This window comes from Meleagris gallopavo, chromosome 4 (genome assembly GCF_905368555.1).
Source record: "Meleagris gallopavo chromosome 4, MGAL_WU_HG_1.1, whole genome shotgun sequence".
Classification (NCBI taxonomy): domain Eukaryota; kingdom Metazoa; phylum Chordata; class Aves; order Galliformes; family Phasianidae; genus Meleagris; species Meleagris gallopavo.
This window is the reverse complement of record NC_139407.1, coordinates 16,302,675-16,313,964: the sequence shown is the minus strand read 5'-3', so window position 1 is coordinate 16,313,964 and position 11,290 is coordinate 16,302,675. Positions and strand designations below refer to the sequence as shown.

The 11,290-nt window shown below is 36.4% G+C and overlaps 1 long non-coding RNA gene across 1 annotated transcript in view; it reads right to left on the bottom strand.

The window, feature by feature from the left end:
* Window positions 1-494: 494 nt before the first annotated feature.
* LOC146544422 (uncharacterized) overlaps window positions 495-11,290 on the bottom strand; it is a 32,420-nt gene continuing 21,624 nt past the window's right edge. The window contains exon 5 of the long non-coding RNA XR_014882774.1: window positions 495-1,020. This is a non-coding gene — a long non-coding RNA (uncharacterized LOC146544422). The remainder of the gene's footprint in view (window positions 1,021-11,290) is intronic.

Below are 11,290 nucleotides of genomic sequence, written 5' to 3'. Positions count from 1 at the left end.
CTTTCTGCTAGAGAGATATCCATATCTACTACGCTGAAGTTAAATTTCATGTATTAATAACCTCAGAAGATTTTCCCAAATTTTATATAAGTTGTAGGCCCTTACAAACTTGTATAAAAACAAGCCTACCTAGCACAACGTATTTTAAACAATCTGCAAAATTCAAGCACACCTGATAACTAGATACAAATACACCTAAATCTTAACGTAGATAATGGAACACTGAGAGAGGTGGATGGATACCACAAAAAGCTTAAAATACACTAAAGCATCTTACATTTTTTAACTATTTTGTTTGTTCTTTTTATTTGTACTATTATTCCAGAAAGAGTAGTACTTACAGTGAATTAGAATTAATTAGAAGTACAACTTCAAAACACACAGACGTGAACAAAGTTTAATCTCTCATAGACAAAAAGCAGTTCTCAAACTCACACCATTGGCAGCTTAGAAAATTATCGCTCAATTTCTTTTTTCTCATATAAGTGTCTTACCATAGCTGCTGTGAACAAAATAAAATCTGTAAACCAAAAGACAAACTATAATAATAAATCATTTATCACAGAGACAAGCAAAGTATGCATACTTGTTAGAGGAAAATAAACTTTATTACAAGGGACAAGTATCTGTGATGTCTCCCACAGTCCCACAGAAGAACTTTACCTGAAGAACTTCCCAGAAGAGTTGCATGGAGCACCCTGGGGAAATGCTGACAGTGAGAGCTTCAGTGAAATCAAGACAGAATAGCATGCAAGACTAAACCAACACATGGCAGTCATCAGCAAAAGCCCAGCCAGCTCCAGCTAGGAAAACATGCCTTATCCACAGGTTATAGAATAAACACAGATGCAGCAAAATGAGTCACCAGAGGAAAACAAAAATTTAAATTGGAAGCAAATGAAGTTTTTTGCACATGCATGACAAGAAACCCATTGAGCAAAACTAATTTTATGTCCGTGCTGGAGTAGCTGTCTTGCATGTTAAAAATAAGAAGACCTCAATGGGAAGAAGGTTCAGATCCTAAAAAAAAAAAAAAAAAAAAAAAAAAAAAAAAAAAAAAAAGAAAAAGAAAAAGAAAAAGAAAGGAAAGAATAAAATTAGTTCACCATTGTCAGCAGCAGTGTGAGAGGAAAAATCAGAGAGCAAACACAAAAAGAAAAAAACCCACCAAAACGCTGATTCCTTTTTTGCTCATTTATAATGTTAGTTTTCCTTAATGGAGGCTTACGTTAATACATTTAACTTTCTATTTGCTGCAGGCTAAGAAGATATTATGACCATTCAGTGCACCTCAGCTGATAGACAGTTGCTTATTAACCCACAAAAACTAGACTGTGGGACTAGTGCTCATATTGTGACCTTTCACACTAATAAATCTTAGCTTGGTTCAAATGACAAAGCATGATAACTGTCACCTCAGTGCTCTGAGGCATAGAGAAAATAAATAGTTTCTGAAACATATAAGTGCACCAGGAATATATAATATAGCAAAAAGCATACATGTATACAGACACAAAAACAACAAAACTCTGACATCATAATGATTATATGTATGTTTTTTAATGAATTACAGAATTGATAATGGAATCAGACCCTTATACCAGTTGGTATTCTGCAAAAACAGACTGAGAAGCCAGGCTAGATTCCAGCAATTGTAGTTCAAATATTAACCAGGCATCTTCTGAAATGTGTGTTAAAGAAAACAAATATTTTCACAAAGGCTCAAATGTGAGGGTTTTTACAGAAGAAGGCAGAGTGTGATGTGAGTGCTTAATGCACAGTGGATTCTTACCGTACGTTCTCTACCAAAGGAAGTGAAAAATGTTTCCAAAAACCTGTAAACTGTTATACTGCAAATTAAACAGGACTTATAAGTACTTTGGAAATAAATAATCTATATTTTCTACAGCTTCTTTTTACTCCATTGATTCAACATCAGTTTATTTCCCATAATAGACTTTCTAGCATAATTTTTTAAAAAATCACATGCTTATACATGGGTAGTTGAGTCTTATAGAAAAGTGTCTTTTTATATGGTGGAGGCTAGTGGCAGCAGCCTTTATTGTGGGCATGGACCCAAAGGAATTGCCATAAGCTCTGCCACAAGGTAGCTCTGAGTTTTGGAGCCTTACTGTTTTGTTTATCTATATTTTAAATTGTTTAAAAAAAAAAAAAAAAAAGAAAGAAAGAAAAGAAAAAAGAAAGGAAGAAAGAAAGAAAAAAGCCAGACAGACTTGTTTGGAGATATACTTACAATGATAACAACAAGAAAATTAGAAAATTGAGAACAACAGTAAACAGCTAGTTGCTAAGCAATACACTTTTCATGGTCCAGATGGAGTCCCAACCTATATGGGATTCTTACTGTTTCCCTTTAAATACTGGATAATAACATCAGTTGAAAATGTGCTCTCAAAACGGCATCCTGTGAGCCAGCAAAGTGGAGTGCTTGATTCTCTGTCTGAAGCCATGAATGCTGCCTGAGGAAAGCCCACCTGTCAAGCCTCACCCATGCTGAAGCGATACAGCACTTGTCCCATTAACTTCTTGGTGCATTTACAACTGCATTTATATAACGTTTCTGTTTTTTTGTGGTTTTCTTGGTTTTGTTTTTTTTTTTTGGTGGGGGGGGTGGGAGTGGGGGCAATATTTTTTGTAACTCTGGCTAGTGTGAATTAAAAAAGATGATGTTCCACTTGTTCATGCCCAAGCAATCCCTTCTGGAATAGTCCTTCTCGCTAACTTATTTCCACTCAGGGTGAGAACAAAACAAAACAAACAAAAAACATTTAAACACAGACTCAACAAACTAAACAAGCAGAGAAGAAAAAGAGATGATCAGGAATGAAATGGCAAGGATTCATCGCTATTCAGGATTGAGCAGTGCTGGTGGGGACACAGATAACCATACGACCCCCAGGTTTAGCCATCTCCATCAGCTTGCTGTTGAGAATGCCTCAGGATTTGATATTAAGTTCAAGCAGAATAGAGTAAGACATGTAAATATACAAACATACAAGAAATCCCCTTTCTGATCACCTTATCTAGCTTAATTTTCTGATCTATCAAACAGCATTCATCAAGCTTCCAACTAAATCTACCAAGTTAAGCTGAACACCCCAACGTTTATTCACTGTCAAGTTTCAAGCTTCCTGAGTATCATTCGCAGAAAAATAATTATAAGACTTAAACATCAGAGCATGTTACTGCTGTGACTTGATGTGTAACAGCTGGTAATCTGCATTTCCTGGGTACTAAATATTACTGACAAATGTTAAAGGGCCAAGCTCTAGAGAACTAGTAGTTCTGACTCTTGTTTCATTTGCTGGGAGCTTAAAGAATTCATCTCAGGGGAATGCCCTGGAATTTCTTCCAATTATATTTTTTTATTATTATTATTCCATTCTGGATCTGTAATAAGCACAGCTGTTTACTTATGCGCTAGCTATGTATAAAAAGACATTAGAGGTTAAAATCTAATTTTCCAATAGTATGTGCAAATAGTCTTTCTGCTGCCAAAAAGTCATTGAGTGTTATAAAAATTCCAAAACTTTATTTCTGTTTTTGTAGCATATCAGAATACATAAATGTGCTGATATCAGGCAGTAGCAATGAGCTTCTTGAAATCACTGCTCAAAACTGAATACTATAGCTCAGTGCACATTGTGGCCAAAATATGAAAAACATTTGAAGTTAACATGGTATTTTGCCTTGTTTCAAGTGCTTTGATGAGTGATTCTGTATTATACCAAAGAGCAAAGCAAGACAGATTCGTCACTTCTAGAACATCTCCTTCTGTTAATATCATTAAGAACAGCTGTTGCCACCACATACAGCCTATTAGCAAGATCATTGAATCACAGAATGGCCTGGGTTGAAAAGGTCCACAATGATCTTCTAGTTTCAACCCCCTTGTCATATGCAAGGTCGCCAACCACCAGACCAGGCTGCCCAGAGCCACAACCAGCCTGACCTTGAATGCCTTCAGGGATGGGGCATCCACAACCTCCTTGGGCAACCTGTTCCACAGTGTCACCACTCTCTGAGTGAAAAACTTTCTCCTAATATCTAACCTAAACCTCCCGTCTCAGTTTTAAACCATTCCCCTTGTCCTATCACTACCCACCCTTGTAAACAGTCATTTTCCCTTCTGTTTATAAACTCTTTTCAAATATTGGAAGGCCACAATGAGGTCTCCCTGGAGCCTTCTCTTCTCCATGCTAAACAAGCCCAGATCCCTCAACCTTTCTTCGTGGGAGAGGTGCTCCAGCTCTTTGATCATCTTAGTGGCCCTCCTCAGGACTCGTTCGAAGAGCTCCGCATCCTTCTTGAGCTGGGGGCCTGTGTTCTGGATGCAGTACTCCAGATGGGGCCTCACAAGAGCCGAGTAGAGGGGGACAATCACCTTTCTCTCCCTGCTGGCTACTTCTCTTTTAATGCAGCCCAGAACACAGTTGGCCTTCTAGGCTGCAAGCGCACACATACAGTTTCTCATTCACCAGGACCCCGAAGTCTTTCTTTGCAGGGCTGCTCTCAAGGGGTTCTTCTCTCAGATTGCCCCAACCCATTTGCACCACCTTGCACTTGGCCTGTTGAACCTCATTAGGTCCACATGGGCCCACTTCTCCAGCCAGTCTAAGTCCCTCTGGAAGGCTTCCTTTCCCTCCAATTGTATCGACCACATCACTCAGCTTGGTGTCACCCACAAACTTGCTCAGGATGTCATTGATGAAGATGCTGAAGAGCACCGGTCCCAAGACTGACCTCTGAGGAATGCTGGTTATGACCGGTCTCTACCCTGACACAGAACCACTGATCACAAATCTTTGGCTACATCCAGCCAACCAGTTCTTAATCCATTGAACAGTCCATCATTCAAACCCATACTTCTCCAATTTAGAGAGAAGGATATGTTGAAGTACTACGTCAAAGGCGCAGAGCAATTATTTAGTGTATGTCAGTAAAGGCAACAGAATAATTTATTAAAAAAAAAAAATGCATATTGTGACACACACACACACACACAAAAGAAATAAAAGTTTCTCAGTTTCCCCTTACAGATTTTTCTCATTCTCTATTCACTGTAGTACAGTTTTCTCATTAAATAAGCTAATTTAGTGAATGCATATTGTTTGTCATATAAATATAATCAATTTAAACAGTAGGAAGAAGAATTTATACTAGTTTCTGCTTCAGTTGTTGGTCTTTCAAGTTACTGACAAAAAAAAAAAGGATATTTCCTCACTTTAGAATTCTATAATAATTTGAAGAGCTTGTAAAGAGAGTTAGAGAGTTACTTTTCACAGAAAAGTAACATAATATGGAAGTAGAAAAAGGGAGAGGAACCTAACATTGGACCAATCGTTACTAGAAAATATTGCTGGGGAAGATAAAGCAACACTTTCTCCAAGTGCATGAGCATACGTAAGCACTGGCAATATTGTCACTTATGGGCTGTTTAAGTAGAGGGGTGGCTTGTGATTTAGGCTGCTCACTGTCAGGAAATAGCAATGTGTATGTAGATAATAGCTTACTATGTAGGAAAATTAAAAAGAGAAAAGCTTTGATGAGGAAAATTAAGGCAAGGGAACTTTAAAGGATGTTAAGTTAGCACACACTTTCGAAGAACATCAGTAGTTCTTAATGCAATCAAAGCCTGGTGCATAACTACTTTATAGTCATGGAGAAGGCTGCAATCATCCAGTCTTGGAACACAGTGCATAGCAATCTGCTCTGCAAGATCTTAGTGACTTCACCAAGATTATTTGGGGATCAAAATGCTTTCTGGTATGCTTTCTGGTTTCAGAATGTGTCTGGAAGAGAGAGGCCCCAGAATAGTCAAGTCAAAGAGGAAGGTGCAAAAGAAACAGACAAGGGAATGAGAACAGCATTTAGATTATTTTTTGAGAACATTAGTATTGCATTTCAAAGTTTAAAAACCTTATCGAGTCCTGAATGCAGAAGCAAAACAGAGCACTGACACATATGGCAAATTCATGAAATTAAAGGTGAGTATTGGGAATTGAGAGATGGGAATTAATTTGCTTTTTGCTGAAAGCTGGATGCAGTTCCTAAACTGCAAAAAAAGGAAGAATCACAAATGCAATATCATGCATCTAAAAAAACCTGCTATTACATCCTACTTTCTCTCAAAGCCAAGGCAAGTGTTATCATGTGGCATCAAAGGAAGAAAGAGAGGATAATCTATTGCAAAAGTCTGTTCAAGGCTATCATATATTAAAAGTCATATAGTGAAAGTGATCACAATAAAAATTCGGGACTGCAGAAAATATTACCCAACAACTTGTATTTGTCTGTGGAAATTGTTGAAACAAGGAAGAGTGAAAAAAATCTTCATACCAATACTTTAAAATAGAAATCTACCACAGTGTGGGAGAACACAGACAGACACAGTCTGCAGTGGATTGTCAAACATCAAAATCCATCATATCAAAGACATGCAATAAGTAGATAAATTTAACTCCCGTTGCCCCTCCACATAAACACACATTCACATAGACAAATCTAGCAGCATCTGCTGCCTGTTTAGAGGAGGAAAGCTGTCACGCTGGACCAAATTTGCCTCTTAACAAAAAAACCTCTCTCAGAAACACTTCTTATTACCTTTCCTCAAAAATTTTAAAATACTTTTATAAGTCTTAAGGTCTTCAGAATGTTGAAGCTTAGCAAGCTCAGTTGTACTGTGGCCTTTTCCATTATTGTCTGCCTGACTCTGCACAGTGACAGTATTTCTTTTTTGTCTTATGTTTAATATTTGGATCAGGAAACATCTGGGCAGGCATTCCTTTTTTTTTTTTTTTTAATTTTTTTTTTTTTAATTTAAATGTTTCTACAGACTTAGCACAATTTAGTCCTACCCCAGAGTAAACATTTTAGATACAGCCATAATTAACAGTAAGAACAAGAGCAGCCAAAATAAAGAAGTCATTCCCTAATAAAATGATGTCACTTGTACAAGACTTAAGCAAAATAGTAATTTAGTTTTTTGACTAATTTTCATTTTATAAGTAAAAAGAACATAGAACGATATAGCACTTCACCAACTAATGCAAGTCCTTGAGACAAGCTGTAAAAGAGATGAAACATCTCATCACTGGAAAATAGTTATAATTTAAGACTTATGTCAGGAAGAAATATGAACACTCATTTCTCTACAAATTTAAGGAGATACTCCAGATAGTGATACTACTTGCAGTCATATTAACAATTTTCCAAAGTTGGAGGCGGGTGGAGGGAAAGAGATAAAACAACTGTAATCATACTTGGTTTGTAAACTGTAAACTGTTTTTTCCCCCTCTAATTTATAATCGCACAAGGTGTTGGCCATAAGCATAAAAAATGAAAACAAGTTATGTGAACTGGCACAGCTTAAGTGAAAATAAATTTCGATTAATGCAAACGTGCAGGAAAAGAAGTATTATGGATAGAAGGTGAAAGATAATCTGGAGGAAGAAGGTATGGAGCCGTGGGAAAATGATTGCTAACTAGTGCTTTGTGCCCTGTTACCCTCAGGTAAACCACAAAAAAAATACATCCAGCCCACAAACCTCAGTGAAGCTTAAAGCAGCAATAGCTTTCCAAAGGTTTAAACTGTTTGAAAAGCTGGCTGTAGGGAACACTGTTAGAAGGCACAAGGTGCACCAGGGGGGTTGCAGTAAAGCCAAACCCAAAGCAGCTTTCAAGATCAATCACAAACTTCTGTTTCAGGAGCTGTGCTGAAATTAATGCCAAATAAAAGCTTGCTACTCCACAGAGATTTTAATGAACCTGCTTGGAGGCAACAGAATGAAGGTGTTGTTGGCATGGATCTACACTTCACAATAACCTGGAGCAGCTTGCTTGAAGTCCAGGCATTTATTACACAACTGAACAAAACACAAGACAGAACCAGAAACTGAGGTTAATGGAGTTCTGTATGCATCATCAATCTCTTACTAAAACATACAGAGGAAGCAAACCACATTCAAAAAAATTGTAAAAGCATCATGTGGGATGTGTTAAAATCCTTTGAAAAGGAGGGAAGTTTGCTTAGCTCTTTTGAGCAACTTGGATCATTTACATTCGGTAAACAAGACACCTAGAAAAAATACTAGTCAAGCCCTCCTGTCCCTCCAAGCTAAGTTCTTTAGTATTTTTCTCATCTTTTTTCTCCATCTACCCTGCACTCTTTTTCATCTGTGCTTTACTTTCAACATACCGCTTGGGATAAGTACACAGTGACAACAGCAGAGATTTTGCATAACCGAGCAAAAGCTAGTTATGAGTTTATTCACTGGTATACCTAAGCAGGAATTCCACTATGTTGTTTATTTCAGGTGTTTCCTGTTAGGAAATTTTCTTGCTGCTTATGGAATCTCAAATTTATTTTAGTCAACAACATCATCGTTAGAAATTATGCTCTAAGTTTTTCAAGCATCTTAATATTCATAAATTAGATATTTTCAAAGCTAATTCTAGAGAAGAAGGGATGCTTCTCTCAGCAGCTACTATGTATATATTTTTTTCCCTGCTTATCCTGCGTATGTCCTGATACAAAGAGGAAATGAGCATCACCATCTGACACTTAGAAAACTGAACTGCCACTGGTAGGAATGCTGCTTGCTTGACCTTTGAAGCTGGAGCCACTAGATTGCCCTGGTAGAGTTAATGGTGACAAGTTTCAGCCGGATATTGCTACTGTCCTTGCAGTAGCTTCTTTGTAATAGACTACCAGCGGTATGAGCACTGCAACTGAACTAGTAAAAGTAATGGGAGAGAAATCTTAGAGGAAGAAGACAAGCCAGCCAGGCCATATGTTCTAGCTTGTTAAGCTACTCCACACTTTCTGTTGAAGTCTGAACTTTATCACATAAGACTTTTCAGAAAATTCTTTCCTTTTTTTTTTTATCCCTTTTCCAACCAGCTAGAATGAATGCTACAAATGTACAAGTTATTTTCCTTGTCCAAGAATGCTATTCTGATGGAACAATTTCTTTAAAAGTTAGATTTTCATCATTTTTGTATTTAAGATGATAGGATCACTCTAGTATATTTGAAACAAGTAGAAAATAAGTCCACACTTCAATTCTAATCTTAATTCATTTTTCCTGTTTATTTTAAAGAATGTTTTACAAACAGTGTATTAGACTGAAAATTGCAATGTGTCACTGTTATTATCTTACATGAATGAAAAGCAAGAATAAGTAACATCCAAATGGCAAAAAAAAAAAAAAGGAAAAAAAAAAAAGGAGTAAATTAAATCCTTGAAAGTCTTTCCTACTTAGTAATTACATTAGTAATATTTCTGATGATGATGGTTGTTAACATAACTCCTTGCCAATGCCTCCTGCTCTCCTGTTTTTGAAACTGGGCTAGCTGTAATTAACACTCTTCTTGAACGGTAAGAAATTATAATAATTGATCTGCGCAGTCACACAAGCCTACCTGAGTATGGTAGGGATTAATGTGTTTGGAGTATGTGTTGTGCAGCTCACATAACTTGTCTGGTCAGAAAAAGGGAATCCGTTTCCTTAATTTTTTTAGTTAGGTATACTCAATAAACAGGCAAATAATCCAGTTATCCATGTTCTTGACTACATGGAGTAATAACAAATATCAATGTTGCACAGACAGAAGAAAAGGCAAAAGAAGAAGGAAACCTGTGGATCCAAGCTGCGTAAAGGAGGAAGCTCTGTGAGGAATTAAGCTTGTTTTCCTGTTGGTCTTGCATATGTGTGGGTGGAGAGTTGTCTTATTTCTTTTTTTCTCAAGCTTCTAGAAGTGCTTTAGCAAATTACAGTTTGAAAAGTTTCTGGATTGTTTGTGTAACCCCCATCAAAGCAGTGGAAGACTATCAATTCTGGCGAATGGGAAATATACAAAAGCAATGAATAATCCAGATAACTGTTTTCCAAGCAATACAAACAAATATTAGCCACAGCTGAAAGTTCTCAGCTGGTTTGTGTTTATATTCATAACAAGAAATCTATTTTGGTAGATAAGAGCAGCGATGAAACTTAGTACAACATAGACATTTAGGTATGTGAGGAAAGAATTGTAATCTGCCAATAAAGGATTGTCTCTATTTACAAAAACAAACAACAAAAACAAATAGTAGGCTGGGTGATACTACATTTAGTATCCTTTACCACAGACCTCCAGGATTTCAGGACTGTTGCAAAGGCCTTCTAAGAAAAAAAACAAACAACAAAAAACAAAAAACAAAAAACCATTCATTATTTATAACCCTGAAAAAGGGTAAACATTAAAAGAAAAAAAAAAAAAAAAACAAAAACCTCAGCAGAAATCATACATTGTAATTTGCTGCATAGGGGATTTTGATTAATAAAGTGGGTTTTGCTATTTTTTAGCATCAATGTACCAATTTAAAATAATAAACTCTAATGAAAAATTAACAATAACATGAAATGTTTCTGTACTGTTCCTTATAATGACTGTTGACATGGGAAATAAATCATCAAAAGGATTTCTAAAGAACAAATTTAACAAAGAAGTAGGAAATAAGAGTGGCTTCAATAGCTATATACTCAGTACATAGGCTTAAAATGTAACTCTGCGTTCTCCCACATTAAATATTTAAATTCTTATAAGGAACAAAGAGTGTGGGAGACTCTTTTTTCTTCAGGCATATTACATTTCAAAGCAAGGATGTCCTTAGGATCCAGCTAAAGCCTAGATCTGTGATCTGTATCCCATTGTTTGGCCTCAAACTAATCATAGCAGAAAATTAATTATGTCCAACATTTCAAACTTAAATTTTTAAAAAGATGCTTGATCCTGAAGGGCAGGAGTTGCTCAGCATGTTGCATATTGAGGCTCTAAGTGGCCTGATTTTTCAGAACTGCTTGACTTGTCTAACACATTAGCTTTTGATAGAACCAGATGGTGTTTAGGTCTCAGTATTTCAAGGCACCTTGACACAGATCCTTAAAAATATTTCTGTAAGTTCAAGCCACTTTTAATACCTATGAGAGCTTTGCCCCTGGTTACATAATGGCATGTATTAAATGTAGACAGCAACATTTGGAAACTTGTGTCTAGGCATCAAAACTGTGTATATGGCTGGCTAACAGATGCTTGATAAATACAATTCAAGTAGAAAACAAGGGAATTAAGTCTTTTTGCATAAATCTAAAATACAAAAGAAAAACTGTATTAAAATTTTGGCCTATTTTTTTCATTTTAAGAAATGTGACCTATAAAGAGATCGCAAGGTTAAAAATGTGCTTGGTTACTTCAATCTTCAGATTTAAAATGTTCTTTTTTTTTT